Here is a 25,960-nt window from a genome sequence, read left to right as displayed (position 1 = left end):
AACATTACCCCTTAAGCAACCTGCTTGAGAAGCCAAGTTTTTAGAGGATCATATCAAGCTTTAACATAATTTCAGGCAGAGAAACCTGTACCATTGATAGAACTTGCCATTTACCAGGTACTCAATGACAGCAGGTAGATTCTGAAAAGTGGTGTGCCGTACGAATCTACTCATTGTGCATCTCCATAGCAAACGTCAAAGGGGATGTAGCTCAGTGGTAGAGCGCATGCTTTGCATGTATGAGGCCCTGGGTTCAATCCCTGGCATCTCCAGCTTTTCTTCTACAAACTGCTAGAGCCCCCTTCCGCTACTGGATCCCATACCGGAAGCGCCAATGTTTCCTGCTGCAGATGCTTAGTGAGGTGTCAACAATTCTGACTTTAATGCAAACTCTTATTGTTCGTGAAATGAAAGGTTCCACCTATTTTGTGGGAAAAAAATTGGCCCTTAGCCAAATGCGGATTTACTGAAAAATTTTAAAAATGATCCGTAACATCACTTTCCAACTTAAACAGCTGCTAATTACCATTTTCTGCTGTAGGAGATAAAGGCCTGCTGAGGTACAACGATGCTGCTGACAGCATTGGGGGATGTAGCTCAGTGGTAGAGCATGTATGAGGCCCCGGGTTCAATCCCCGGCATCTCCAGCTTTTCTTCTACAAACTGCTAAGGCCCCCTTCCGCTACTGGATCCCATACCGGAAGCGCCAATGTTTCCTGCTGCAGATGCTTAGTGAGGTGTCAACAATTCTGACTTTAATGCAAACTCTTATTGTTCGTGAAATGAAAGGTTCCACCTATTTTGTGGGAAAAAAATTGGCCCTTAGCCAAATGCGGATTTACTGAAAAATTTTAAAAATGATCCGTAACATCACTTTCCAACTTAAACAGCTGCTAATTACCATTTTCTGCTGTAGGAGATAAAGGCCTGCTGAGGTACCACGATGCTGCTGACAGCATTGGGGGATGTAGCTCAGAGGTAGAGCGCATGCTTTGCATGTATGAGGCCCCGGGTTCAATCCCCGGCATCTCCAGCTTTTCTTCTACAAACTGCAAAGTCCCCCTTGCGCTAATGGATCCCATACCGGAAGCGCCAATGTTTCCTGTTACAGATGCTTAGTGAGGTGTCAATATTTCTGACTTTCATGCAAACGCTATGCACCTTGGAATAGAGCCAATAAAATGCACTTCAGCCTCGTACACACTATGCAATTTCCCGCCAGATAGATGGGTCGAATAGATCATTTCCGATCGTTTTTCTGATCGATTTGCATTGAAGTGATCAGAAAATCGATCGGAAATCCGATCGGATCTGTCGAAGATTATCTATCGACCCATCTGTCTGATGGGAAATTGCATGGTGTGTACCAGACTTTTTCTTTTAGGCCACACAGGAGGATGATTTAAGATTCAATGCAGGATTTAATCCAGGCCTTTGCAAGCAATTAAGCAGCATCAAGAGTCAGGAAGTGATGGAGGAGATAAAGATGACAAGAAGAGGTTAGGAAATGAATGATTGGCATGAATGAGAGTTTAACATCCAACATTACCCCTTAAGCAACCTGCTTGAGAAGCCAAGTTTTTAGAGGATCTTATCAAGCTTTAACATAATTTCAGGCAGAGAAACCTGTACCATTGATAGAACTTGCCATTTACCAGGTACTCAATGACAGCAGGTAGATTCTGAAAAGTGGTGTGCCGTACGAATCTACTCATTGTGCATCTCCATAGCGAACGTCAAAGGGGATGTAGCTCAGTGGTAGAGCGCATGCTTTGCATGTATGAGGCCCCGGGTTCAATCCCTGGCATCTCCAGCTTTTCTTCTACAAACTGCTAAGGCCCCCTTCCGCTACTGGATCCCATACCGGAAGCGCCAATGTTTCCTGCTGCAGATGCTTAGTGAGGTGTCAACAATTCTGACTTTAATGCAAACTCTTATTGTTCGTGAAATGAAAGGTTCCACCTATTTTGTGGGAAAAAAATTGGCCCTTAGCCAAATGCGGATTTACTGAAAAATTTTAAAAATGATCCGTAACATCACTTTCCAACTTAAACAGCTGCTAATTACCATTTTCTGCTGTAGGAGATAAAGGCCTGCTGAGGTACAACGATGCTGCTGACAGCATTGGGGGATGTAGCTCAGAGGTAGAGCGCATGCTTTGCATGTATGAGGCCCCGGGTTCAATCCCTGGCATCTCCAGCTTTTCTTCTACAAACTGCAAAGTCCCCCTTGCGCTAATGGATCCCATACCGGAAGCGCCAATGTTTCCTGTTACAGATGCTTAGTGAGGTGTCAATATTTCTGACTTTCATGCAAACGCTATGCACCTTGGAATAGAGCCAATAAAATGCACTTCAGCCTCGTACACACTATGCAATTTCCCGCCAGATAGATGGGTCGAATAGATCAGGTCCGATCTGATTTCCGATCGTTTTTCTGATCGATTTGCATTGAAGTGATCAGAAAATCGATCGGAAATCCGATCGGATCTGTCGAAGATTATCTATCGACCCATCTGTCTGATGGGAAATTGCATGGTGTGTACCAGACTTTTTCTTTTAGGCCACACAGGAGGATGATTTAAGATTCAATGCAGGATTTAATCCAGGCCTTTGGAAGCAATTAAGCAGCATCAAGAGTCAGGAAGTGATGGAGGAGATAAAGATGACAAGAAGAGGTTAGGAAATGAATGATTGGCATGAATGAGAGTTTAACATCCAATATTACCCCTTAAGCAACCTGCTTGAGAAGCCAAGTTTTTAGAGGATCTTATCAAGCTTTAACATAATTTCAGGCAGAGAAACCTGTACCATTGATAGAACTTGCCATTTACCAGGTACTCAATGACAGCAGGTAGATTCTGAAAAGTGGTGTGCCGTACGAATCTACTCATTGTGCATCTCCATAGCAAACGTCAAAGGGGATGTAGCTCAGTGGTAGAGCGCATGCTTTGCATGTATGAGGCCCTGGGTTCAATCTCTGGCATCTCCAGCTTTTCTTCTACAAACTGCTAGAGCCCCCTTCCGCTACTGGATCCCATACCGGAAGCGCCAATGTTTCCTGCTGCAGATGCTTAGTGAGGTGTCAACAATTCTGACTTTAATGCAAACTCTTATTGTTCGTGAAATGAAAGGTTCCACCTATTTTGTGGGAAAAAAATTGGCCCTTAGCCAAATGCGGATTTACTGAAAAATTTTAAAAATGATCCGTAACATCACTTTCCAACTTAAACAGCTGCTAATTACCATTTTCTGCTGTAGGAGATAAAGGCCTGCTGAGGTACAACGATGCTGCTGACAGCATTGGGGGATGTAGCTCAGTGGTAGAGCATGTATGAGGCCCCGGGTTCAATCCCCGGCATCTCCAGCTTTTCTTCTACAAACTGCTAAGGCCCCCTTCCGCTACTGGATCCCATACCGGAAGCGCCAATGTTTCCTGCTGCAGATGCTTAGTGAGGTGTCAACAATTCCGACTTTAATGCAAACTCTTATTGTTCGTGAAATGAAAGGTTCCACCTATTTTGTGGGAAAAAAATTGGCCCTTAGCCAAATGCGGATTTACTGAAAAATTTTAAAAATGATCCGTAACATCACTTTCCAACTTAAACAGCTGCTAATTACCATTTTCTGCTGTAGGAGATAAAGGCCTGCTGAGGTACAACGATGCTGCTGACAGCATTGGGGGATGTAGCTCAGTGGTAGAGCGCATGCTTTGCATGTATGAGGCCCCGGGTTCAATCCCCGGCATCTCCAGCTTTTCTTCTACAAACTGCTAAGGCCCCCTTCCGCTACTGGATCCCATACCGGAAGCGCCAATGTTTCCTGCTGCAGATGCTTAGTGAGGTGTCAACAATTCTGACTTTAATGCAAACTCTTATTGTTCGTGAAATGAAAGGTTCCACCAATTTTGTGGGAAAAAAATTGGCCCTTAGCCAAATGCGGATTTACTGAAAAATTTTAAAAATGATCCGTAACATCACTTTCCAACTTAAACAGCTGCTAATTACCATTTTCTGCTGTAGGAGATAAAGGCCTGCTGAGGTACAACGATGCTGCTGACAGCATTGGGGGATGTAGCTCAGTGGTAGAGCGCATGCTTTGCATGTATGAGGCCCCGGGTAGTGTTGGGCGAACAGTGTTCGCCACTGTTCGGGTTCTGCAGAACATCACCCTGTTCGGGTGATGTTCGAGTTCGGCCGAACACCTGACGGTGCTCGGCCAAACCGTTCGGCCACATGGCCGAACTAAGAGCGCATGACCGAACGTTCCCCGAACGTTCGGCTAGCGCTGTGATTGGCCGAACGGGTCACGTGGTTCGGACCCGAACGCGCTCTGATTGGCCGAACGGTCACGTGGTTCGGGTAAATAAATACCCGAACCACGTCATATCTCCGCCATTTGTCTGTGGGTTTAGCTTTGGGTAGGCAGGCAGGGTAGTTCGCGCTCCAGCCACGCTAGCCAGGGTCCCCCCTGTCATTGTGTCATTGCTGGGAACAGTAGTACACCGCTTGCTCAGCCACACTATATAGCATTCTGTTTACTGCCACTCTGTGTACCTCGCTCAGCCACACTATATAGCATTCTGTTTACTGCCACTCTGTGTCTGCTGGGAATAGTAGTACACCGCTTGCTCAGCCACACTATATAGCATTCTGTTTACTGCCACTCTGTGTACCTCGCTCAGCCACACTATATAGCATTCTGTTTACTGCCACTCTGTGTCTGCTGGGAATAGTGGTACACCGCTCGCTCAGCCACACTATATAGCATTCTGTTCACTGTTCTGTGTCTGTTTGGAATAGTGGTACACCGCTCGCTCAGCCACACTATATAGCATTCTGTTTACTGTTCTGTGTCTGCTGGGAATAGTGGTACACCGCTCGCTCAGCCACACTATATAGCATTCTGTTTACTGTTCTGTGTCTGCTGGGAATAGTGGTACACCGCTCGCTCAGCCACACTATATAGCATTCTGTTTACTGTTCTGTGTCTGCTGGGAACAGTAGTACACCGCTCGCTCAGCCAGAGTATATAGCATTGTGTTTACTGCCACTCTGTGTACACCGCTCAGCCAGACTATATACCATTGTTTACTGACACTCTGTGTACACCGCTCAGCCAGACTATATACCATTGTTTACTGACACTCTGTGTACACCGCTCAGCCAGACTATATACCATTGTTTACTGCCACTCTGATTCTGCTGGGAACAGTAGTACACCGCTCGCTCAGCCAGACTATATAGCATTGTGTTTACTGCCACTCTGTGTACACCGCTCAGCCAGACTATATACCATTGTTTACTGACACTCTGTGTACACCGCTCAGCCAGACTATATACCATTGTTTACTGCCACTCTGATTCTGCTGGGAACAGTAGTACACCGCTCGCTCAGCCAGACTATATAGCATTGTGTTTACTGCCACTCTGTGTACACCGCTCAGCCACACTATATAGCATTGCGTACTCTGCCAGTCAGTGTGTATATTGCTGGGATCAGTAATACTCCACTCACCGTCAACCACTATATGAGCTCAACATGAGTTCCCCAGAGACCTCCGCTGTGAGCAGCACTCCCAACAACAGCAACAGCCAACGCCCCACGCAAGCTATAACATCCACCCCAGCAGCCAGTGGTCAGCAGCAGCCCTCCCCGGAGGAGAACGTTGTGTCCATCAGTCCGTCGCCAGAGCGATTAATGAGGGCTGCCATTGAGGAGATGATGGGGCCTGATGTGGAGGAGGAGGTCTGGCTCAGGCCAGCATCCCAAGTTAATGTTGAGGACGATGAGGGGTCTGTGTCTGGGGATGTTGGGGTGGCAGAGGTGGTGGGTGGGTCAGACTCAGGAGAAGAGTTGTATGATGAGGATGATGATCGGGACCATCTGTATGTGCCTCAGAGTCCGACCCCGGAAAACATGTTGTATCGTGTGTTTAGGTACTAAAATCTGCGTTCCCTCCCAGTAGTGTTGGGCGAACAGTGTTTGCCACTGTTTGGGTTCTGCAGAACATCACCCTGTTCGGGGTGACTATATAGCAGACTATATAGCATTGTGTTTAATGCCACTCTGTGTACACGGCTCAGCCACACTATATAGCATTGTGTTTACTTCCACTCTGTGTCTGCTGGGAACAGTAGTACACCGCTCACCCGCCACTGTATAGCATTGTGCTCTGTGTCACTGCTGACAATAGTGGTACACCGCTCACCCACCACTGTATAGCATTTCTGTACTGCCACTGTACTGCTGCCAGTCAGCGTGTACTTTAAGGATAAGTGAAATGAGGAAGAAATCCGGTGAAAGAGGGAGGGGCAAGGGAAGAGGTGTTTCCCCTGACGGTTCACGTACAGGCCACAGGGGAGCACCCAAGAAAACCCACTCAATACTGCCCATGTTGTCCAGGACAACAACCCTCACAGATCCAAAAGAACAGGACCAGATAATTACTTGGATGACCTCTCAAGCGTCCAGCAGTGGGTTAAGCAGCACCAGCACATCACGCACGAGGTCCGAGTCCTCAGCCAGTTAAAGTCTGGGCTTTCTTTGAAGACTGCACTGAGGATGTTACCATGGCGATTTGCAAGGTGTGCAAGACCCGCCTGAGCAGGGGGAAAAGTATTAACAACCTCTCCACCACCAGCATGAGCCGCCACATTCTATCCAAACATCCCACTCTGTGGGCAAACGCGGCAGGACAGGGTACCACCAGCAACACTGCCTCCCTTGGGTTCACCAGACTCACCACCAGACCCGCCTCAGCAGCAGCAGTAGCCCAGCCATTGCGTGGTTCACAACATTCACAAACATCAGACGATGCTGACACTGTCACTTTCCGGACTAGTGCTCTTGAGGTCTCCCAGTGTTCATCAAACACAACAACCAACAGCCCTTCGGTGTGCAGCGCTACGGTTGAGTTGTCTGTCTCTGAGATGTTTGAGCACAAGAGGAAATTGCCAGCAAATGACCCCCGGGCCGTGGCAGTAACAGCCAGCCAGCATAGCCAAGCTTCTGGCCTGCGAAATGCTGCCATATCGAGTGGTGGAGACAAACAGCTTCAAGGGCATGATGTCAGTGGCCATCCCACGTTACGTGGTTCCCAGCCGCTACCACTTTGCGCGCTCTGCAGTGCCTGAGTTGCATGAGCACGTGGTCAGCTAAATAACCCGAAGCTTGAAGAATGCCGTTGCCTGCAAGGTTCACCTCACCACTGACACCTGGACGAGTGCGTTCGGCCAGGGTCGATACATCTCCCTTACCGCGCACTGGGTGAACCTTGTGGAGCCTGGCAGCGATTCCTCACCTGCTACGGCGCGGGTGTTGCCCACGCCGCAAACAGCTGGATAACAACAGCAGCACCTACCTCTCTGACTCCTTCTCCTCCAACGCATCTCAAAGCTGTACCTCATCCGGAAATGCTAACCCAGCACCAGCAGCAGTAGGATCGTGGAAGCAGTGCAGCACAGCTGTTGGCATGCGTCAGCAAGCGTTGCTGAAGCTGATCTGCCTTGGGGATAAGCAGCACACAGGGGAGGAAATTTGGAGGGGAATAAAGGAACAGACGGATTTGTGGCTGGCACCGCTGGACCTGAAACCGGGCATGAAGCTAGACACCTGGCACGAACTGGCAATGTACGCAATAGAGGTGCTGGCTTGCCCGGCAGCCAGCGTTATGTCGGAACGCTGTTTCAGTGCTGCCGGAGGCATCATCACAGATCGGCGTATCCGCCTCTCCACAGAAAATGCAGACCGTCTGACTCAAATTAAAATGAATCAATCCTGGATTGGAAACGACTACGCAACACTCCTGGACCCCAACCAAGTAACATGACCGATGAACATCTGGGATGGTTTAGCGTTTCCGGTCCCTGTTTATTGAACCTCTCATCTGTATTACATTTATGACTGCATGGCGGCAAAAAGCATTGCTGCTATATCCGCACGCTTTTTGTCCTCATGCAAGGCCTGGGTTGTTGTGTCTCACAAAGCGTGGCCTTCTCCTCCTGCGCCTCCTCCTGTTCCATCACGTGTGCTGCTGCTGCTGCTGCTGCTGCTGGGTTACCGTTGCCGGTCCCTGTTTATGGAACCTCTTATCTTTATTACATTTATGACTACATGGCGGTACAAAGCATGCTATCCGCACGCTTTTTGTCCTCATGCAAGGCCTGGGTTGTTGTGTCTCACAAAGCGTGGCCTTCTCCTCCTGCGCCTCCTCCTGTTCCATCACGTGTGCTGCTGCTGCTGCTGCTGCTGCTGGGTTACCGTTGCCGGTCCCTGTTTATGGAACCTCTTATCTTTATTACATTTATGACTACATGGCGGTACAAAGCATGCTATCCGCACGCTTTTTGTCCTCATGCAAGGCCTGGGTTGTTGTGTCTCACAAAGCGTGGCCTTCTCCTCCTGCGCCACCCTCCTCCTGTTCCATCACGTGTGCTGCTGCTGGGTTAGCATTACCGGTCCCTTTTCCTGGAACCTCTTATATGTATTACATTTATGACTGCATGCCGACAAAAAGCATGTTACCTGTGCAAAGAAAACAGACATTTCCCGCATTTAAAAGACAGTTTTCCCTTTGAAACTTTAAAATCGATTTTCTCAAAAACTATAAGCTCTTTTTGCTAAATTTTTTTTCCTCTTGTACCCACTCCCAAGGTGCACATACCCTGTAAATTTGGGGTATGTAGCATGTAAGGAGGCTTTACAAACCACAAAAGTTCGGGTCCCCATTGACTTCCATTATGTTCGGAGTTCAGGTCGAACACCCGAACATCGCGGCCATGTTCGGCCTGTTCGGCCCGAACCCGAACATCTAGATGTTCGCCCAACACTAGCCCCGGGTTCAATCCCCGGCATCTCCAGCTTTTCTTCTACAAACTGCTAAGGCCCCCTTCCGCTACTGGATCCCATACCGGAAGCGCCAATGTTTCCTGCTGCAGATGCTTAGTGAGGTGTCAACAATTCTGACTTTAATGCAAACTCTTATTGTTCGTGAAATGAAAGGTTCCACCTATTTTGTGGGAAAAAAATTGGCCCTTAGCCAAATGCGGATTTACTGAAAAATTTTAAAAATGATCCGTAACATCACTTTCCAACTTAAACAGCTGCTAATTACCATTTTCTGCTGTAGGAGATAAAGGCCTGCTGAGGTAACACGATGCTGCTGACAGCATCGGGGGATGTAGCTCAGAGGTAGAGCGCATGCTTCGCATGTATGAGGCCCCGGGTTCAATCCCCGGCATCTCCAGCTTTTCTTATACAAACTGCAAAGTCCCCCTTGCGCTAATGGATCCCATACCGGAAGCGCCAATGTTTCCTGTTACAGATGCTTAGTGAGGTGTCAATATTTCTGACTTTCATGCAAACGCTATGCACCTTGGAATAGAGCCAATAAAATGCACTTCAGCCTCGTACACACTATGCAATTTCCCGCCAGATAGATGGGTCGAATAGATCAGGTCCGATCTGATTTCCGATCGTTTTTCTGATCGATTTGCATTGAAGTGATCAGAAAATCGATCGGAAATCCGATCGGATCTGTCGAAGATTATCTATCGACCCATCTGTCTGATGGGAAATTGCATGGTGTGTACCAGACTTTTTCTTTTAGGCCACACAGGAGGATGATTTAAGATTCAATGCAGGATTTAATCCAGGCCTTTGCAAGCAATTAAGCAGCATCAAGAGTCAGGAAGTGACGGAGGAGATAAAGATGACAAGAAGAGGTTAGGAAATGAATGATTGGCATGAATGAGAGTTTAACATCCAATATTACCCCTTAAGCAACCTGCTTGAGAAGCCAAGTTTTTAGAGGATCTTATCAAGCTTTAACATAATTTCAGGCAGAGAAACCTGTACCATTGATAGAACTTGCCATTTACCAGGTACTCAATGACAGCAGGTAGATTCTGAAAAGTGGTGTGCCGTACGAATCTACTCATTGTGCATCTCCATAGCGAACGTCAAAGGGGATGTAGCTCAGTGGTAGAGCGCATGCTTTGCATGTATGAGGCCCTGGGTTCAATCCCTGGCATCTCCAGCTTTTCTTCTACAAACTGCTAGAGCCCCCTTCCGCTACTGGATCCCATACCGGAAGCGCCAATGTTTCCTGCTGCAGATGCTTAGTGAGGTGTCAACAATTCTGACTTTAATGCAAACTCTTATTGTTCGTGAAATGAAAGGTTCCACCTATTTTGTGGGAAAAAAATTGGCCCTTAGCCAAATGCGGATTTACTGAAAAATTTTAAAAATGATCCGTAACATCACTTTCCAACTTAAACAGCTGCTAATTACCATTTTCTGCTGTAGGAGATAAAGGCCTGCTGAGGTACCACGATGCTGCTGACAGCATCGGGGGATGTAGCTCAGAGGTAGAGCGCATGCTTCGCATGTATGAGGCCCCGGGTTCAATCCCCGGCATCTCCAGCTTTTCTTCTACAAACTGCAAAGTCCCCCTTGCGCTAATGGATCCCATACCGGAAGCGCCAATGTTTCCTGTTACAGATGCTTAGTGAGGTGTCAATATTTCTGACTTTCATGCAAACGCTATGCACCTTGGAATAGAGCCAATAAAATGCACTTCAGCCTCGTACACACTATGCAATTTCCCGCCAGATAGATGGGTCGAATAGATCAGGTCCGATCTGATTTCCGATCGTTTTTCTGATCGATTTGCATTGAAGTGATCAGAAAATCGATCGGAAATCCGATCGGATCTGTCGAAGATTATCTATCGACCCATCTGTCTGATGGGAAATTGCATGGTGTGTACCAGACTTTTTCTTTTAGGCCACACAGGAGGATGATTTAAGATTCAATGCAGGATTTAATCCAGGCCTTTGCAAGCAATTAAGCAGCATCAAGAGTCAGGAAGTGATGGAGGAGATAAAGATGACAAGAAGAGGTTAGGAAATGAATGATTGGCATGAATGAGAGTTTAACATCCAATATTACCCCTTAAGCAACCTGCTTGAGAAGCCAAGTTTTTAGAGGATCTTATCAAGCTTTAACATAATTTCAGGCAGAGAAACCTGTACCATTGATAGAACTTGCCATTTACCAGGTACTCAATGACAGCAGGTAGATTCTGAAAAGTGGTGTGCCGTACGAATCTACTCATTGTGCATCTCCATAGCGAACGTCAAAGGGGATGTAGCTCAGTGGTAGAGCGCATGCTTTGCATGTATGAGGCCCTGGGTTCAATCCCTGGCATCTCCAGCTTTTCTTCTACAAACTGCTAGAGCCCCCTTCCGCTACTGGATCCCATACCGGAAGCGCCAATGTTTCCTGCTGCAGATGCTTAGTGAGGTGTCAACAATTCTGACTTTAATGCAAACTCTTATTGTTCGTGAAATGAAAGGTTCCACCTATTTTGTGGGAAAAAAATTGGCCCTTAGCCAAATGCGGATTTACTGAAAAATTTTAAAAATGATCCGTAACATCACTTTCCAACTTAAACAGCTGCTAATTACCATTTTCTGCTGTAGGAGATAAAGGCCTGCTGAGGTACAACGATGCTGCTGACAGCATTGGGGGATGTAGCTCAGAGGTAGAGCGCATGCTTTGCATGTATGAGGCCCCGGGTTCAATCCCTGGCATCTCCAGCTTTTCTTCTACAAACTGCAAAGTCCCCCTTGCGCTAATGGATCCCATACCGGAAGCGCCAATGTTTCCTGTTACAGATGCTTAGTGAGGTGTCAATATTTCTGACTTTCATGCAAACGCTATGCACCTTGGAATAGAGCCAATAAAATGCACTTCAGCCTCGTACACACTATGCAATTTCCCGCCAGATAGATGGGTCGAATAGATCAGGTCCGATCTGATTTCTGATCGATTTGCATTGAAGTGATCAGAAAATCGATCGGAAATCCGATCGGATCTGTCGAAGATTATCTATCGACCCATCTGTCTGATGGGAAATTGCATGGTGTGTACCAGACTTTTTCTTTTAGGCCACACAGGAGGATGATTTAAGATTCAATGCAGGATTTAATCCAGGCCTTTGCAAGCAATTAAGCAGCATCAAGAGTCAGGAAGTGATGGAGGAGATAAAGATGACAAGAAGAGGTTAGGAAATGAATGATTGGCATGAATGAGAGTTTAACATCCAATATTACCCCTTAAGCAACCTGCTTGAGAAGCCAAGTTTTTAGAGGATCATATCAAGCTTTAACATAATTTCAGGCAGAGAAACCTGTACCATTGATAGAACTTGCCATTTACCAGGTACTCAATGACAGCAGGTAGATTCTGAAAAGTGGTGTGCCGTACGAATCTACTCATTGTGCATCTCCATAGCGAACGTCAAAGGGGATGTAGCTCAGTGGTAGAACGCATGCTTTGCATGTATGAGCCCCCGGGTTCAATCCCCGGCATCTCCAGCTTTTCTTCTACAAACTGCTAAGGCCCCCTTCCGCTACTGGATCCCATACCGGAAGCGCCAATGTTTCCTGCTGCAGATGCTTAGTGAGGTGTCAACAATTCTGACTTTAATGCAAACTCTTATTGTTCGTGAAATGAAAGGTTCCACCTATTTTGTGGGAAAAAAATTGGCCCTTAGCCAAATGCGGATTTACTGAAAAATTTTAAAAATGATCCGTAACATCACTTTCCAACTTAAACAGCTGCTAATTACCATTTTCTGCTGTAGGAGATAAAGGCCTGCTGAGGTACCACGATGCTGCTGACAGCATCGGGGGTTGTAGCTCAGAGGTAGAGAGCATGCTTCGCATGTATGAGGCCCTGGGTTCAATCCCCGGCATCTCCAGCTTTTCTTCTACAAACTGCAAAGTCCCCCTTGCGCTAATGGATCCCATACCGGAAGCGCCAATGTTTCCTGTTACAGATGCTTAGTGAGGTGTCAATATTTCTGACTTTCATGCAAACGCTATGCACCTTGGAATAGAGCCAATAAAATGCACTTCAGCCTCGTACACACTATGCAATTTCCCGCCAGATAGATGGGTCGAACAGATCAGGTCCGATCTGATTTCCGATCGTTTTTCTGATTGATTTGCATTGAAGTGATCAGAAAATCGATCGGAAATCCGATCGGATCTGTCGAAGATTATCTATCGACCCATCTGTCTGATGGGAAATTGCATGGTGTGTACCAGACTTTTTCTTTTAGGCCACACAGGAGGATGATTTAAGATTCAATGCAGGATTTAATCCAGGCCTTTGCAAGCAATTAAGCAGCATCAAGAGTCAGGAAGTGATGGAGGAGATAAAGATGACAAGAAGAGGTTAGGAAATGAATGATTGGCATGAATGAGAGTTTAACATCCAATATTACCCCTTAAGCAACCTGCTTGAGAAGCCAAGTTTTTAGAGGATCTTATCAAGCTTTAACATAATTTCAGGCAGAGAAACCTGTACCATTGATAGAACTTGCCATTTACCAGGTACTCAATGACAGCAGGTAGATTCTGAAAAGTGGTGTGCCGTACGAATCTACTCATTGTGCATCTCCATAGCGAACCTCAAAGGGGATGTAGCTCAGTGGTAGAGCGCATGCTTTGCATGTATGAGGCCCCGGGTTCAATCCCTGGCATCTCCAGCTTTTCTTCTACAAACTGCTAGAGCCCCCTTCCGCTACTGGATCCCATACCGGAAGCGCCAATGTTTCCTGCTGCAGATGCTTAGTGAGGTGTCAACAATTCTGACTTTAATGCAAACTCTTATTGTTCGTGAAATGAAAGGTTCCACCTATTTTGTGGGAAAAAAATTGGCCCTTAGCCAAATGCGGATTTACTGAAAAATTTTAAAAATGATCCGTAACATCACTTTCCAACTTAAACAGCTGCTAATTACCATTTTCTGCTGTAGGAGATAAAGGCCTGCTGAGGTACCACGATGCTGCTGACAGCATCGGGGGATGTAGCTCAGAGGTAGAGCGCATGCTTCGCATGTATGAGGCCCCGGGTTCAATCCCTGGCATCTCCAGCTTTTCTTCTACAAACTGCAAAGTCCCCCTTGCGCTAATGGATCCCATACCGGAAGCGCCAATGTTTCCTGTTACAGATGCTTAGTGAGGTGTCAATATTTCTGACTTTCATGCAAACGCTATGCACCTTGGAATAGAGCCAATAAAATGCACTTCAGCCTCGTACACACTATGCAATTTCCCGCCAGATAGATGGGTCGAATAGATCAGGTCCGATCTGATTTCCGATCGTTTTTCTGATTGATTTGCATTGAAGTGATCAGAAAATCGATCGGAAATCCGATCGGATCTGTCGAAGATTATCTATCGACCCATCTGTCTGATGGGAAATTGCATGGTGTGTACCAGACTTTTTCTTTTAGGCCACACAGGAGGATGATTTAAGATTCAATGCAGGATTTAATCCAGGCCTTTGGAAGCAATTAAGCAGCATCAAGAGTCAGGAAGTGATGGAGGAGATAAAGATGACAAGAAGAGGTTAGGAAATGAATGATTGGCATGAATGAGAGTTTAACATCCAATATTACCCCTTAAGCAACCTGCTTGAGAAGCCAAGTTTTTAGAGGATCTTATCAAGCTTTAACATAATTTCAGGCAGAGAAACCTGTACCATTGATAGAACTTGCCATTTACCAGGTACTCAATGACAGCAGGTAGATTCTGAAAAGTGGTGTGCCGTACGAATCTACTCATTGTGAATCACCATAGTGAACGTCAAAGGGGATGTAGCTCAGTGGTAGAGCGCATGCTTTGCATGTATGAGGCCCCGGGTTCAATCCCCGGCATCTCCAGCTTTTCTTCTACAAACTGCTAAGGCCCCCTTCCGCTACTGGATCCCATACCGGAAGCGCCAATGTTTCCTGCTGCAGATGCTTAGTGAGGTGTCAACAATTCTGACTTTAATGCAAACTCTTATTGTTCGTGAAATGAAAGGTTCCACCTATTTTGTAGGAAAAAAATTGGCCCTTAGCCAAATGCGGATTTACTGAAAAATTTTAAAAATGATCCGTAACATCACTTTCCAACTTAAACAGCTGCTAATTACCATTTTCTGCTGTAGGAGATAAAGGCCTGCTGAGGTACCACGATGCTGCTGACAGCATCGGGGGATGTAGCTCAGAGGTAGAGCGCATGCTTCGCATGTATGAGGCCCTGGGTTCAATCCCCGGCATCTCCAGCTTTTCTTCTACAAACTGCAAAGTCCCCCTTGCGCTAATGGATCCCATACCGGAAGCGCCAATGTTTCCTGTTACAGATGCTTAGTGAGGTGTCAATATTTCTGACTTTCATGCAAACGCTATGCACCTTGGAATAGAGCCAATAAAATGCACTTCAGCCTCGTACACACTATGCAATTTCCCGCCAGTTAGATGGGTCGAATAGATCAGGTCCGATCTGATTTCCGATCGTTTTTCTGATTGATTTGCATTGAAGTGATCAGAAAATCGATCGGAAATCCGATCGGATCTGTCGAAGATTATCTATCGACCCATCTGTCTGATGGGAAATTGCATGGTGTGTACCAGACTTTTTCTTTTAGGCCACACAGGAGGATGATTTAAGATTCAATGCAGGATTTAATCCAGGCCTTTGCAAGCAATTAAGCAGCATCAAGAGTCAGGAAGTGATGGAGGAGATAAAGATGACAAGAAGAGGTTAGGAAATGAATGATTGGCATGAATGAGAGTTTAACATCCAATATTACCCCTTAAGCAACCTGCTTGAGAAGCCAAGTTTTTAGAGGATCTTATCAAGCTTTAACATAATTTCAGGCAGAGAAACCTGTACCATTGATAGAACTTGCCATTTACCAGGTACTCAATGACAGCAGGTAGATTCTGAAAAGTGGTGTGCCGTACGAATCTACTCATTGTGCATCTCCATAGCGAACGTCAAAGGGGATGTAGCTCAGTGTTAGAGCGCATGCTTTGCATGTATGAGGCCCTGGGTTCAATCCCCGGCATCTCCAGCTTTTCTTCTACAAACTGCTAAGGTCCCCTTCCGCTACTGGATCCCATACCGGAAGCGCCAATGTTTCCTGCTGCAGATGCTTAGTGAGGTGTCAACAATTTTGACTTCAACGTCAAAGGGGATGTAGCTCAGTGGTAGAGTGCATGCTTTGCATGTATGAGGCCCCGGCTTCAATCCCCGGCATCTCCAGCTTTTCTTCTACAAACTGCAAAGGCCCCCTTCCGCTACTGGATCCCATACCGGAAGCGCCAATGTTTCCTGCTGCAGATGCTTAGTGAGGTATCAACAATTCTGACTTTAATTCAAACTCTTATTGTTCGTGAAATGAAAGGTTCCACCTATTTTGTGGGAAAAAAATTGGCCCTTAGCCAAATGCGGATTTACTGAAAAATTTTAAAAATGATCCGTAACATCACTTTCCAACTTAAACAGCTGCTAATTACCATTTTCTGCTGTAGGAGATAAAGGCCTGCTGAGGTACCACGATGCTGCTGACAGCATTGGGGGATGTAGCTCAGAGGTAGAGCGCATGCTTTGCATGTATGAGGCCCTGGGTTCAATCCCCAGCATCTCCAGCTTTTCTTCTACAAACTGCAAAGTCCCTCTTGCGCTAATGGATCCCATACCGGAAGCGCCAATGTTTCCTGTTACAGATGCTTAGTGAGGTGTCAATATTTCTGACTTTCATGCAAACGCTATGCACCTCGGAATAGAGCCAATAAAATGCACTTCAGCCTCGTACACACTATGCAATTTCCCGCCAGATAGATGGGTCGAATAGATCAGGTCCGATCTGATTTCCGATCGTTTTTCTGATCGATTTGCATTGAAGTGATCAGAAAATCGATCGGAAATCCGATCGGATCTGTCGAAGATTATCTATCGACCCATCTGTCTGATGGGAAATTGCATGGTGTGTACCAGACTTTTTCTTTTAGGCCACACAGGAGGATGATTTAAGATTCAATGCAGGATTTAATCCAGGCCTTTGCAAGCAATTAAGCAGCATCAAGAGTCAGGAAGTGATGGAGGAGATAAAGATGACAAGAAGAGGTTAGGAAATGAATGATTGGCATGAATGAGAGTTTAACATCCAATATTACCCCTTAAGCAACCTGCTTGAGAAGCCAAGTTTTTAGAGGATCATATCAAGCTTTAACATAATTTCAGGCAGAGAAACCTGTACCATTGATAGAACTTGCCATTTACCAGGTACTCAATGACAGCAGGTAGATTCTGAAAAGTGGTGTGCCGTACGAATCTACTCATTGTGCATCTCCATAGCGAACGTCCAAGGGGATGTAGCTCAGTGGTAGAGCGCATGCTTTGCATGTATGAGGCCCTGGGTTCAATCCCCGGCATCTCCAGCTTTTCTTCTACAAACTGCTAAGGCCTCCTTCCGCTACTGGATCCCATACCGGAAGCGCCAATGTTTCCTGCTGCAGATGCTTAGTGAGGTGTCAACAATTCTGACTTTAATGCAAACTCTTATTGTTCGTGAAATGAAAGGTTCCACCTATTTTGTGGGAAAAAAATTGTCCCTTAGCCAAATGCGGATATACTGAAAAATTTTAAAAATGATCCGTAGCATCACTTTCCAACTTAAACAGCTGCTAATTACCATTTTCTGCTGTAGGAGATAAAGGCCTGCTGAGGTACCACGACGCTGATGACAGCATTGGGGGATGTAGCTCAGAGGTAGAGCGCATGCTTCGCATGTATGAGGCCCCGGGTTCAATCCCCAGCATCTCCAGCTTTTCTTCTACAAACTGCAAAGTCCCCCTTGCGCTAATGGATCCCATACCGGAAGGACCAATGTTTCCTGTTACAGATGCTTAGTGAGGTGTCAATATTTCTGACTTTCATGCAAACGCTATGCACCTTGGAATAGAGCCAATAAAATGCACTTCAGCCTCGTACACACTATGCAATTTCCCGCCAGATAGATGGGTCGAATAGATCAGGTCCGATCTGATTTCCGATCGTTTTTCTGATCGATTTGCATTGAAGTGATCAGAAAATCGATCGGAAATCCGATCGGATCTGTCGAAGATTATCTATCGACCCATCTGTCTGATGGGAAATTGCATGGTGTGTACCAGACTTTTTCTTTTAGGCCACAAAGGAGGATGATTTAAGATTCAATGCAGGATTTAATCCAGGCCTTTGCAAGCAATTAAGCAGCATCAAGAGTCAGGAAGTGATGGAGGAGATAAAGATGACAAGAAGAGGTTAGGAAATGAATGATTGGCATGAATGAGAGTTTAACATCCAATATTACCCCTTAAGCAACCTGCTTGAGAAGCCAAGTTTTTAGAGGATCTTATCAAGCTTTAACATAATTTCAGGCAGAGAAACCTGTACCATTGATAGAACTTGCCATTTACCAGGTACTCAATGACAGCAGGTAGATTCTGAAAAGTGGTGTGCCGTACGAATCTACTCATTGTGCATCTCCATACTGAACGTCAAAGGGGATGTAGCTCAGTGGTAGAGCGCATGCTTTGCATGTATGAGGCCCCGGGTTCAATCCCTGGCATCTCCAGCTTTTCTTCTACAAACTGCTAAGGCCCCCTCCCACTACTGGATCCCATACCGGAAGCGCCAATGTTTCCTGCTGCAGATGCTTAGTGAGGTGTCAACAATTCTGACTTTAATGCAAACTCTTATTGTTCGTGAAATGAAAGGTTCCACCTATTTTGTGGGAAAAAAATTGGCCCTTAGCCAAATGCGGATTTACTGAAAAATTTTAAAAATGATCCGTAACATCACTTTCCAACTTAAACAGCTGCTAATTACCATTTTCTGCTGTAGGAGATAAAGGCCTGCTGAGGTACCACGATGCTGCTGACAGCATTGGGGGATGTAGCTCAGAGGTAGAGCGCATGCTTTGCATGTATGAGGCCCCGGGTTCAATCCCCGGCATCTCCAGCTTTTCTTCTACAAACTGCAAAGTCCCCCTTGCGCTAATGGATCCCATACCGGAAGCGCCAATGTTTCCTGTTACAGATGCTTAGTGAGGTGTCAATATTTCTGACTTTCATGCAAACGCTATGCACCTTGGAATAGAGCCAATAAAATGCACTTCAGCCTCGTACACACTATGCAATTTCCCGCCAGATAGATGGGTCGAATAGATCAGGTCCGATCTGATTTCCGATCGTTTTTCTGATTGATTTGCATTGAAGTGATCAGAAAATCGATCGGAAATCCGATCGGATCTGTCGAAGATTATCTATCGACCCATCTGTCTGATGGGAAATTGCATGGTGTGTACCAGACTTTTTCTTTTAGGCCACACAGGAGGATGATTTAAGATTCAATGCAGGATTTAATCCAGGCCTTTGCAAGCAATTAAGCAGCATCAAGAGTCAGGAAGTGATGGAGGAGATAAAGATGACAAGAAGAGGTTAGGAAATGAATGATTGGCATGAATGAGAGTTTAACATCCAATATTACCCCTTAAGCAACCTGCTTGAGAAGCCAAGTTTTTAGAGGATCTTATCAAGCTTTAACATAATTTCAGGCAGAGAAACCTGTACCATTGATAGAACTTGCCATTTACCAGGTACTCAATGACAGCAGGTAGATTCTGAAAAGTGGTGTGCCGTACGAATCTACTCATTGTGCATCTCCATAGCGAACGTCAAAGGGGATGTAGCTCAGTGGTAGAGCGCATGCTTTGCATGTATGAGGCCCCGGGTTCAATCCCTGGCATCTCCAGCTTTTCTTCTACAAACTGCTAGAGCCCCCTTCCGCTACTGGATCCCATACCGGAAGCGCCAATGTTTCCTGCTGCAGATGCTTAGTGAGGTGTCAACAATTCTGACTTTAATGCAAACTCTTATTGTTCGTGAAATGAAAGGTTCCACCTATTTTGTGGGGAAAAAATTGGCCCTTAGCCAAATGCGGATTTACTGAAAAATTTTAAAAATGATCCGTAACATCACTTTCCAACTTAAACAGCTGCTAATTACCATTTTCTGCTGTAGGAGATAAAGGCCTGCTGAGGTACCACGATGCTGCTGACAGCATCGGGGGATGTAGCTCAGAGGTAGAGCGCATGCTTCGCATGTATGAGGCCCCGGGTTCAATCCCCGGCATCTCCAGCTTTTCTTCTACAAACTGCAAAGTCCCCCTTGCGCTAATGGATCCCATACCGGAAGCGCCAATGTTTCCTGTTACAGATGCTTAGTGAGGTGTCAATATTTCTGACTTTCATGCAAACGCTATGCACCTTGGAATAGAGCCAATAAAATGCACTTCAGCCTCGTACACACTATGCAATTTCCCGCCAGATAGATGGGTCGAATAGATCAGGTCCGATCTGATTTCCGATCGTTTTTCTGATTGATTTGCATTGAAGTGATCAGAAAATCGATCGGAAATCCGATCGGATCTGTCGAAGATTATCTATCGACCCATCTGTCTGATGGGAAATTGCATGGTGTGTACCAGACTTTTTCTTTTAGGCCACACAGGAGGATGATTTAAGATTCAATGCAGGATTTAATCCAGGCCTTTGCAAGCAATTAAGCAGCATCAAGAGTCAGGAAGTGATGGAGGAGATAAAGATGACAAGAAGAGGTTAGGAAATGAATGATTGGCATGAATGAGAGTTTAACATCCAATATTACCCCTTAAGCAACCTGCTTGAGAAGCCAAGTTTTTAGAGGATCTTATCAAGCTTTAACATAATTTCAGGCAGAGAAACCTGTACCATTGATAGAACTTGCCATTTACCAGGTACTCAATGACAGCAGGTAGATTCTGAAAAGTGGTGTGCCGTACGAATCTACTCATTGTGCATCTCCATAGCGAACGTCAAAGGGGATGTAGCTCAGTGGTAGAGCGCATGCTTTGCATGTATGAGGCCCCAGGTTCAATCCCTGGCATCTCCAGCTTTTCTTCTACAAACTGCTAGAGCCCCCTTCCGCTACTGGATCCCATACCGGAAGCGCCAATGTTTCCTGCTGCAGATGCTTAGTGAGGTGTCAACAATTCTGACTTTAATGCAAACTCTTATTGTTCGTGAAATGAAAGGTTCCACCTATTTTGTGGGAAAAAAATTGGCCCTTAGCCAAATGCGGATTTACTGAAAAATTTTAAAAATGATCTGTAACATCACTTTCCAACTTAAACAGCTGCTAATTACCATTTTCTGCTGTAGGAGATAAAGGCCTGCTGAGGTACCACGATGCTGCTGACAGCATTGGGGGATGTAGCTCAGTGGTAGAGCGCATGCTTTGCATGTATGAGGCCATGGGTTCAATCCCCGGCATCTCCAGCTTTTCTTCTACAAACTGCTAAGGCCCCCTTCCGCTACTGGATCCCATACCGGAAGCGCCAATGTTTCCTGCTGCAGATGCTTAGTGAGGTGTCAACAATTCTGACTTTAATGCAAACTCTTATTGTTCGTGAAATGAAAGGTTCCACCTATTTTGTGGGGAAAAAATTGGCCCTTAGCCAAATGCGGATTTACTGAAAAATTTTAAAAATGATCCGTAACATCACTTTCCAACTTAAACAGCTGCTAATTACCATTTTCTGCTGTAGGAGATAAAGGCCTGCTGAGGTACCACGATGCTGCTGACAGCATCGGGGGATGTAGCTCAGAGGTAGAGCGCATGCTTCGCATGTATGAGGCCCCGGGTTCAATCCCCGGCATCTCCAGCTTTTCTTCTACAAACTGCAAAGTCCCCCTTGCGCTAATGGATCCCATACCGGAAGCGCCAATGTTTCCTGTTACAGATGCTTAGTGAGGTGTCAATATTTCTGACTTTCATGCAAACGCTATGCACCTTGGAATAGAGCCAATAAAATGCACTTCAGCCTCGTACACACTATGCAATTTCCCGCCAGATAGATGGGTCGAATAGATCAGTTCCGATCGTTTTTCTGATTGATTTGCATTGAAGTGATCAGAAAATCGATCGGAAATCCGATCGGATCTGTCGAAGACTATCTATCGACCCATCTGTCTGATGGGAAATTGCATGGTGTGTACCAGACTTTTTCTTTTAGGCCACACAGGAGGATGATTTAAGATTCAATGCAGGATTTAATCCAGGCCTTTGCAAGCAATTAAGCAGCATCAAGAGTCAGGAAGTGATGGAGGAGATAAAGATGACAAGAAGAGGTTAGGAAATGAATGATTGGCATGAATGAGAGTTTAACATCCAATATTACCCCTTAAGCAACCTGCTTGAGAAGCCAAGTTTTTAGAGGATCTTATCAAGCTTTAACATAATTTCAGGCAGAGAAACCTGTACCATTGATAGAACTTGCCATTTACCAGGTACTCAATGACAGCAGGTAGATTCTGAAAAGTGGTGTGCCGTACGAATCTACTCATTGTGCATCTCCATAGCGAACGTCAAAGGGGATGTAGCTCAGTGGTAGAGCGCATGCTTTGCATGTATGAGGCCCCGGGTTCAATCCCTGGCATCTCCAGCTTTTCTTCTACAAACTGCTAGAGCCCCCTTCCGCTACTGGATCCCATACCGGAAGCGCCAATGTTTCCTGCTGCAGATGCTTAGTGAGGTGTCAACAATTCTGACTTTAATGCAAACTCTTATTGTTCGTGAAATGAAAGGTTCCACCTATTTTGTGGGAAAAAAATTGGCCCTTAGCCAAATGCGGATTTACTGAAAAATTTTAAAAATGATCCGTAACATCACTTTCCAACTTAAACAGCTGCTAATTACCATTTTCTGCTGTAGGAGATAAAGGCCTGCTGAGGTACCACGATGCTGCTGACAGCATTGGGGGATGTAGCTCAGTGGTAGAGCGCATGCTTTGCATGTATGAGGCCCCGGGTTCAATCCCCGGCATCTCCAGCTTTTCTTCTACAAACTGCTAAGGCCCCCTTCCGCTACTGGATCCCATACCGGAAGCGCCAATGTTTCCTGCTGCAGATGCTTAGTGAGGTGTCAACAATTCTGACTTTAATGCAAACTCTTATTGTTCGTGAAATGAAAGGTTCAACCTATTTTGTGGGAAAAAAATTGGCCCTTAGCCAAATGCGGATTTACTGAAAAATTTTAAAAATGATCCGTAACATCACTTTCCAACTTAAACAGCTGCTAATTACCATTTTCTGCTGTAGGAGATAAAGGCCTGCTGAGGTACCACGATGCTGCTGACAGCATCGGGGGATGTAGCTCAGAGGTAGAGCGCATGCTTCGCATGTATGAGGCCCCGGGTTCAATCCCCGGCATCTCCAGCTTTTCTTCTACAAACTGCAAAGTCCCCCTTGCGCTAATGGATCCCATACCGGAAGCGCCAATGTTTCCTGTTACAGATGCTTAGTGAGGTGTCAATATTTCTGACTTTCATGCAAACGCTATGCACCTTGGAATAGAGCCAATAAAATGCACTTCAGCCTCGTACACACTATGCAATTTCCCGCCAGATAGATGGGTCGAATAGATCAGGTCCGATCGTTTTTCTGATTGATTTGCATTGAAGTGATCAGAAAATCGATCGGAAATCCGATCGGATCTGTCGAAGATTATCTATCGACCCATCTGTCTGATGGGAAATTGCATGGTGTGTACCAGACTTTTTCTTTTAGGCCACACAGGAGGATGATTTAAGATTCAATGCAGGATTTAATCCAGGCCTTTGGAAGCAATTAAGCAGCATCAAGAGTCAGGAAGTGATGGAGGAGATAAAGATGACAAGAAGAGGTTAGGAAATGAATGATTGGCATGAATGAGAGTTTAACATCCAATATTACCCCTTAAGCAACCTGCTTGAGAAGCCAAGTTTTTAGAGGATCTTATCAAGCTTTAACATAATTTCAGGCAGAGAAACCTGTACCATTGATAGAACTTGCCATTTACCAGGTACTCAATGACAGCAGGTAGATTCTGAAAAGTGGTGTGCTGTACGAATCTACTCATTGTGCATCTCCATAGCGAACGTCAAAGGGGATGTTGCTCAGTGGTAGAGCGCATGCTTTGCATGTATGAGGCCCCGGGTTCAATCCCTGGCATCTCCAGCTTTTCTTCTACAAACTGCTAGAGCCCACTTCCGCTACTGGATCCCATACCGGAAGCGCCAATGTTTCCTGCTGCAGTTGCTTAGTGAGGTGTCAACAATTCTGACTTTAATGCAAACTCTTATTGTTCGTGAAATGAAAGGTTCCACCTATTTTGTGGGAAAAAAATTGGCCCTTAGCCAAATGCGGATTTACTGAAAAATTTTAAAAATGATCCGTAACATCACTTTCCAACTTAAACAGCTGCTAATTACCATTTTCTGCTGTAGGAGATAAAGGCCTGCTGAGGTACCACGATGCTGCTGACAGCATCGGGGGATGTAGCTCAGAGGTAGAGCGCATGCTTCGCAAGTATGAGGCCCTGGGTTCAATCCCCGGCATCTCCAGCTTTTCTTCTACAAACTGCAAAGTCCCCCTTGCGCTAATGGATCCCATACCGGAAGCGCCAATGTTTCCTGTTACAGATGCTTAGTGAGGTGTCAATATTTCTGACTTTCATGCAAACGCTATGCACCTTGGAATAGAGCCAATAAAATGCACTTCAGCCTCGTACACACTATGCAATTTCCCGCCAGTTAGATGGGTCGAATAGATCAGGTCCGATCTGATTTCCGATCGTTTTTCTGATTGATTTGCATTGAAGTGATCAGAAAATCGATCGGAAATCCGATCGGATCTGTCGAAGATTATCTATCGACCCATCTGTCTGATGGGAAATTGCATGGTGTGTACCAGACTTTTTCTTTTAGGCCACACAGGAGGATGATTTAAGATTCAATGCAGGATTTAATCCAGGCCTTTGCAAGCAATTAAGCAGCATCAAGAGTCAGGAAGTGATGGAGGAGATAAAGATGACAAGAAGAGGTTAGGAAATGAATGATTGGCATGAATGAGAGTTTAACATCCAATATTACCCCTTAAGCAACCTGCTTGAGAAGCCAAGTTTTTAGAGGATCTTATCAAGCTTCAACATAATTTCAGGCAGAGAAACCTGTACCATTGATAGAACTTGCCATTTACCAGGTACTCAATGACAGCAGGTAGATTCTGAAAAGTGGTGTGCCGTACGAATCTACTCATTGTGCATCACCATAGTGAACGTCAAAGGGGATGTAGCTCAGTGGTAGAGCGCATGCTTTGCATGTATGAGGCCCCGGGTTCAATCCCCGGCATCTCCAGCTCTTCTTCTACAAACTGCTATGGCCCCCTTCCGCTACTGGATCCCATACCGGAAGCGCCAATGTTTCCTGCTGCAGATGCTTAGTGAGGTGTCAACAATTTTGATTTCAACGTCAAAGGAGATGTAGCTCAGTGGTAGAGTGCATGCTTTGCATGTATGAGGCCCCGGGTTCAATCCCCGGCATCTCCAGCTTTTCTTCTACAAACTGCAAAGGCCCCCTTCCGCTACTGGATCCCATACCGGAAGCGCCAATGTTTCCTGCTGCAGATGCTTAGTGAGGTATCAACAATTCTGACTTTAATGCAAACTCTTATTGTTCGTGAAATGAAAGGTTCCACCTATTTTGTGGGAAAAAAATTGGCCCTTAGCCAAATGCGGATTTACTGAAAAATTTTAAAAATGATCCGTAACATCACTTTCCAACTTAAACAGCTGCTAATTACCATTTTCTGCTGTAGGAGATAAAGGCCTGCTGAGGTACCACGATGCTGCTGACAGCATTGGGGGATGTAGCTCAGAGGTAGAGCGCATGCTTCGCATGTATGAGGCCCCGGGTTCAATCCCCGGCATCTCCAGCTTTTCTTCTACAAACTGCAAAATCCCCCTTGCGCTAATGGATCCCATACCGGAAGCGCCAACGTTTCCTGTTACAGATGTTTAGTGAGGTGTCAATATTTCTGACTTTCATGCAAACGCTATGCACCTTGGAATAGAGCCAATAAAATGCACTTCAGCCTCGTACACACTATGCAATTTCCCGCCAGATAGATGGGTCGAATAGATCAGGTCCGATCTGATTTCCGATCGTTTTTCTGATCGATTTGCATTGAAGTGATCAGAAAATCGATCGGAAATCC

At 45.6% G+C, this 25,960-nt stretch overlaps 37 non-coding genes across 37 annotated transcripts; all 37 read left to right on the top strand.

Moving 5' to 3' along the window:
- Positions 1-200: 200 nt before the first annotated feature.
- On the top strand, positions 201-272 carry TRNAA-UGC (transfer RNA alanine (anticodon UGC)). The gene has a single exon. It is a non-coding gene; the product is annotated as a tRNA-Ala (tRNA).
- A 689-nt stretch (positions 273-961) lies between these two features.
- On the top strand, positions 962-1,033 carry TRNAA-UGC (transfer RNA alanine (anticodon UGC)). The gene has a single exon. It is a non-coding gene; the product is annotated as a tRNA-Ala (tRNA).
- A 708-nt stretch (positions 1,034-1,741) lies between these two features.
- Positions 1,742-1,813, top strand: TRNAA-UGC (transfer RNA alanine (anticodon UGC)). The gene has a single exon. It is a non-coding gene; the product is annotated as a tRNA-Ala (tRNA).
- Positions 1,814-2,127: 314 nt separating this feature from the next.
- On the top strand, positions 2,128-2,199 carry TRNAA-UGC (transfer RNA alanine (anticodon UGC)). The gene has a single exon. It is a non-coding gene; the product is annotated as a tRNA-Ala (tRNA).
- Positions 2,200-2,919: 720 nt separating this feature from the next.
- On the top strand, positions 2,920-2,991 carry TRNAA-UGC (transfer RNA alanine (anticodon UGC)). The gene has a single exon. It is a non-coding gene; the product is annotated as a tRNA-Ala (tRNA).
- Positions 2,992-3,680: 689 nt separating this feature from the next.
- On the top strand, positions 3,681-3,752 carry TRNAA-UGC (transfer RNA alanine (anticodon UGC)). Its single transcript has one exon. It is a non-coding gene; the product is annotated as a tRNA-Ala (tRNA).
- A 5,422-nt stretch (positions 3,753-9,174) lies between these two features.
- Positions 9,175-9,246, top strand: TRNAA-CGC (transfer RNA alanine (anticodon CGC)). Its single transcript has one exon. It is a non-coding gene; the product is annotated as a tRNA-Ala (tRNA).
- Positions 9,247-9,966: 720 nt separating this feature from the next.
- TRNAA-UGC (transfer RNA alanine (anticodon UGC)) lies at positions 9,967-10,038 on the top strand. Its single transcript has one exon. It is a non-coding gene; the product is annotated as a tRNA-Ala (tRNA).
- A 314-nt stretch (positions 10,039-10,352) lies between these two features.
- Positions 10,353-10,424, top strand: TRNAA-CGC (transfer RNA alanine (anticodon CGC)). The gene has a single exon. It is a non-coding gene; the product is annotated as a tRNA-Ala (tRNA).
- A 720-nt stretch (positions 10,425-11,144) lies between these two features.
- TRNAA-UGC (transfer RNA alanine (anticodon UGC)) lies at positions 11,145-11,216 on the top strand. The gene has a single exon. It is a non-coding gene; the product is annotated as a tRNA-Ala (tRNA).
- A 314-nt stretch (positions 11,217-11,530) lies between these two features.
- Positions 11,531-11,602, top strand: TRNAA-UGC (transfer RNA alanine (anticodon UGC)). The gene has a single exon. It is a non-coding gene; the product is annotated as a tRNA-Ala (tRNA).
- Positions 11,603-12,310: 708 nt separating this feature from the next.
- Positions 12,311-12,382, top strand: TRNAA-UGC (transfer RNA alanine (anticodon UGC)). The gene has a single exon. It is a non-coding gene; the product is annotated as a tRNA-Ala (tRNA).
- Positions 12,383-12,696: 314 nt separating this feature from the next.
- On the top strand, positions 12,697-12,768 carry TRNAA-CGC (transfer RNA alanine (anticodon CGC)). Its single transcript has one exon. It is a non-coding gene; the product is annotated as a tRNA-Ala (tRNA).
- A 720-nt stretch (positions 12,769-13,488) lies between these two features.
- TRNAA-UGC (transfer RNA alanine (anticodon UGC)) lies at positions 13,489-13,560 on the top strand. Its single transcript has one exon. It is a non-coding gene; the product is annotated as a tRNA-Ala (tRNA).
- Positions 13,561-13,874: 314 nt separating this feature from the next.
- TRNAA-CGC (transfer RNA alanine (anticodon CGC)) lies at positions 13,875-13,946 on the top strand. Its single transcript has one exon. It is a non-coding gene; the product is annotated as a tRNA-Ala (tRNA).
- A 720-nt stretch (positions 13,947-14,666) lies between these two features.
- Positions 14,667-14,738, top strand: TRNAA-UGC (transfer RNA alanine (anticodon UGC)). The gene has a single exon. It is a non-coding gene; the product is annotated as a tRNA-Ala (tRNA).
- A 314-nt stretch (positions 14,739-15,052) lies between these two features.
- TRNAA-CGC (transfer RNA alanine (anticodon CGC)) lies at positions 15,053-15,124 on the top strand. The gene has a single exon. It is a non-coding gene; the product is annotated as a tRNA-Ala (tRNA).
- Positions 15,125-15,844: 720 nt separating this feature from the next.
- TRNAA-UGC (transfer RNA alanine (anticodon UGC)) lies at positions 15,845-15,916 on the top strand. Its single transcript has one exon. It is a non-coding gene; the product is annotated as a tRNA-Ala (tRNA).
- Positions 15,917-16,035: 119 nt separating this feature from the next.
- TRNAA-UGC (transfer RNA alanine (anticodon UGC)) lies at positions 16,036-16,107 on the top strand. The gene has a single exon. It is a non-coding gene; the product is annotated as a tRNA-Ala (tRNA).
- Positions 16,108-16,421: 314 nt separating this feature from the next.
- On the top strand, positions 16,422-16,493 carry TRNAA-UGC (transfer RNA alanine (anticodon UGC)). Its single transcript has one exon. It is a non-coding gene; the product is annotated as a tRNA-Ala (tRNA).
- Positions 16,494-17,213: 720 nt separating this feature from the next.
- On the top strand, positions 17,214-17,285 carry TRNAA-UGC (transfer RNA alanine (anticodon UGC)). The gene has a single exon. It is a non-coding gene; the product is annotated as a tRNA-Ala (tRNA).
- Positions 17,286-17,599: 314 nt separating this feature from the next.
- Positions 17,600-17,671, top strand: TRNAA-CGC (transfer RNA alanine (anticodon CGC)). The gene has a single exon. It is a non-coding gene; the product is annotated as a tRNA-Ala (tRNA).
- A 720-nt stretch (positions 17,672-18,391) lies between these two features.
- Positions 18,392-18,463, top strand: TRNAA-UGC (transfer RNA alanine (anticodon UGC)). The gene has a single exon. It is a non-coding gene; the product is annotated as a tRNA-Ala (tRNA).
- Positions 18,464-18,777: 314 nt separating this feature from the next.
- TRNAA-UGC (transfer RNA alanine (anticodon UGC)) lies at positions 18,778-18,849 on the top strand. The gene has a single exon. It is a non-coding gene; the product is annotated as a tRNA-Ala (tRNA).
- A 720-nt stretch (positions 18,850-19,569) lies between these two features.
- TRNAA-UGC (transfer RNA alanine (anticodon UGC)) lies at positions 19,570-19,641 on the top strand. The gene has a single exon. It is a non-coding gene; the product is annotated as a tRNA-Ala (tRNA).
- A 314-nt stretch (positions 19,642-19,955) lies between these two features.
- On the top strand, positions 19,956-20,027 carry TRNAA-CGC (transfer RNA alanine (anticodon CGC)). Its single transcript has one exon. It is a non-coding gene; the product is annotated as a tRNA-Ala (tRNA).
- Positions 20,028-20,747: 720 nt separating this feature from the next.
- On the top strand, positions 20,748-20,819 carry TRNAA-UGC (transfer RNA alanine (anticodon UGC)). The gene has a single exon. It is a non-coding gene; the product is annotated as a tRNA-Ala (tRNA).
- Positions 20,820-21,133: 314 nt separating this feature from the next.
- TRNAA-UGC (transfer RNA alanine (anticodon UGC)) lies at positions 21,134-21,205 on the top strand. Its single transcript has one exon. It is a non-coding gene; the product is annotated as a tRNA-Ala (tRNA).
- Positions 21,206-21,519: 314 nt separating this feature from the next.
- TRNAA-CGC (transfer RNA alanine (anticodon CGC)) lies at positions 21,520-21,591 on the top strand. The gene has a single exon. It is a non-coding gene; the product is annotated as a tRNA-Ala (tRNA).
- A 708-nt stretch (positions 21,592-22,299) lies between these two features.
- On the top strand, positions 22,300-22,371 carry TRNAA-UGC (transfer RNA alanine (anticodon UGC)). Its single transcript has one exon. It is a non-coding gene; the product is annotated as a tRNA-Ala (tRNA).
- A 314-nt stretch (positions 22,372-22,685) lies between these two features.
- On the top strand, positions 22,686-22,757 carry TRNAA-UGC (transfer RNA alanine (anticodon UGC)). Its single transcript has one exon. It is a non-coding gene; the product is annotated as a tRNA-Ala (tRNA).
- Positions 22,758-23,071: 314 nt separating this feature from the next.
- On the top strand, positions 23,072-23,143 carry TRNAA-CGC (transfer RNA alanine (anticodon CGC)). Its single transcript has one exon. It is a non-coding gene; the product is annotated as a tRNA-Ala (tRNA).
- A 708-nt stretch (positions 23,144-23,851) lies between these two features.
- TRNAA-UGC (transfer RNA alanine (anticodon UGC)) lies at positions 23,852-23,923 on the top strand. Its single transcript has one exon. It is a non-coding gene; the product is annotated as a tRNA-Ala (tRNA).
- Positions 23,924-24,237: 314 nt separating this feature from the next.
- On the top strand, positions 24,238-24,309 carry TRNAA-CGC (transfer RNA alanine (anticodon CGC)). The gene has a single exon. It is a non-coding gene; the product is annotated as a tRNA-Ala (tRNA).
- Positions 24,310-25,029: 720 nt separating this feature from the next.
- On the top strand, positions 25,030-25,101 carry TRNAA-UGC (transfer RNA alanine (anticodon UGC)). The gene has a single exon. It is a non-coding gene; the product is annotated as a tRNA-Ala (tRNA).
- A 119-nt stretch (positions 25,102-25,220) lies between these two features.
- TRNAA-UGC (transfer RNA alanine (anticodon UGC)) lies at positions 25,221-25,292 on the top strand. The gene has a single exon. It is a non-coding gene; the product is annotated as a tRNA-Ala (tRNA).
- A 314-nt stretch (positions 25,293-25,606) lies between these two features.
- Positions 25,607-25,678, top strand: TRNAA-CGC (transfer RNA alanine (anticodon CGC)). The gene has a single exon. It is a non-coding gene; the product is annotated as a tRNA-Ala (tRNA).
- The last annotated feature ends 282 nt before the right edge of the window (positions 25,679-25,960 follow it).

Source organism: Hyperolius riggenbachi, chromosome 4 (genome assembly GCF_040937935.1).
Source record: "Hyperolius riggenbachi isolate aHypRig1 chromosome 4, aHypRig1.pri, whole genome shotgun sequence".
Lineage (NCBI taxonomy): Eukaryota > Metazoa > Chordata > Amphibia > Anura > Hyperoliidae > Hyperolius > Hyperolius riggenbachi.
The sequence above is the reverse complement of the archived record's forward strand: the minus strand, read 5'-3'. Positions and strand labels throughout refer to the sequence as shown.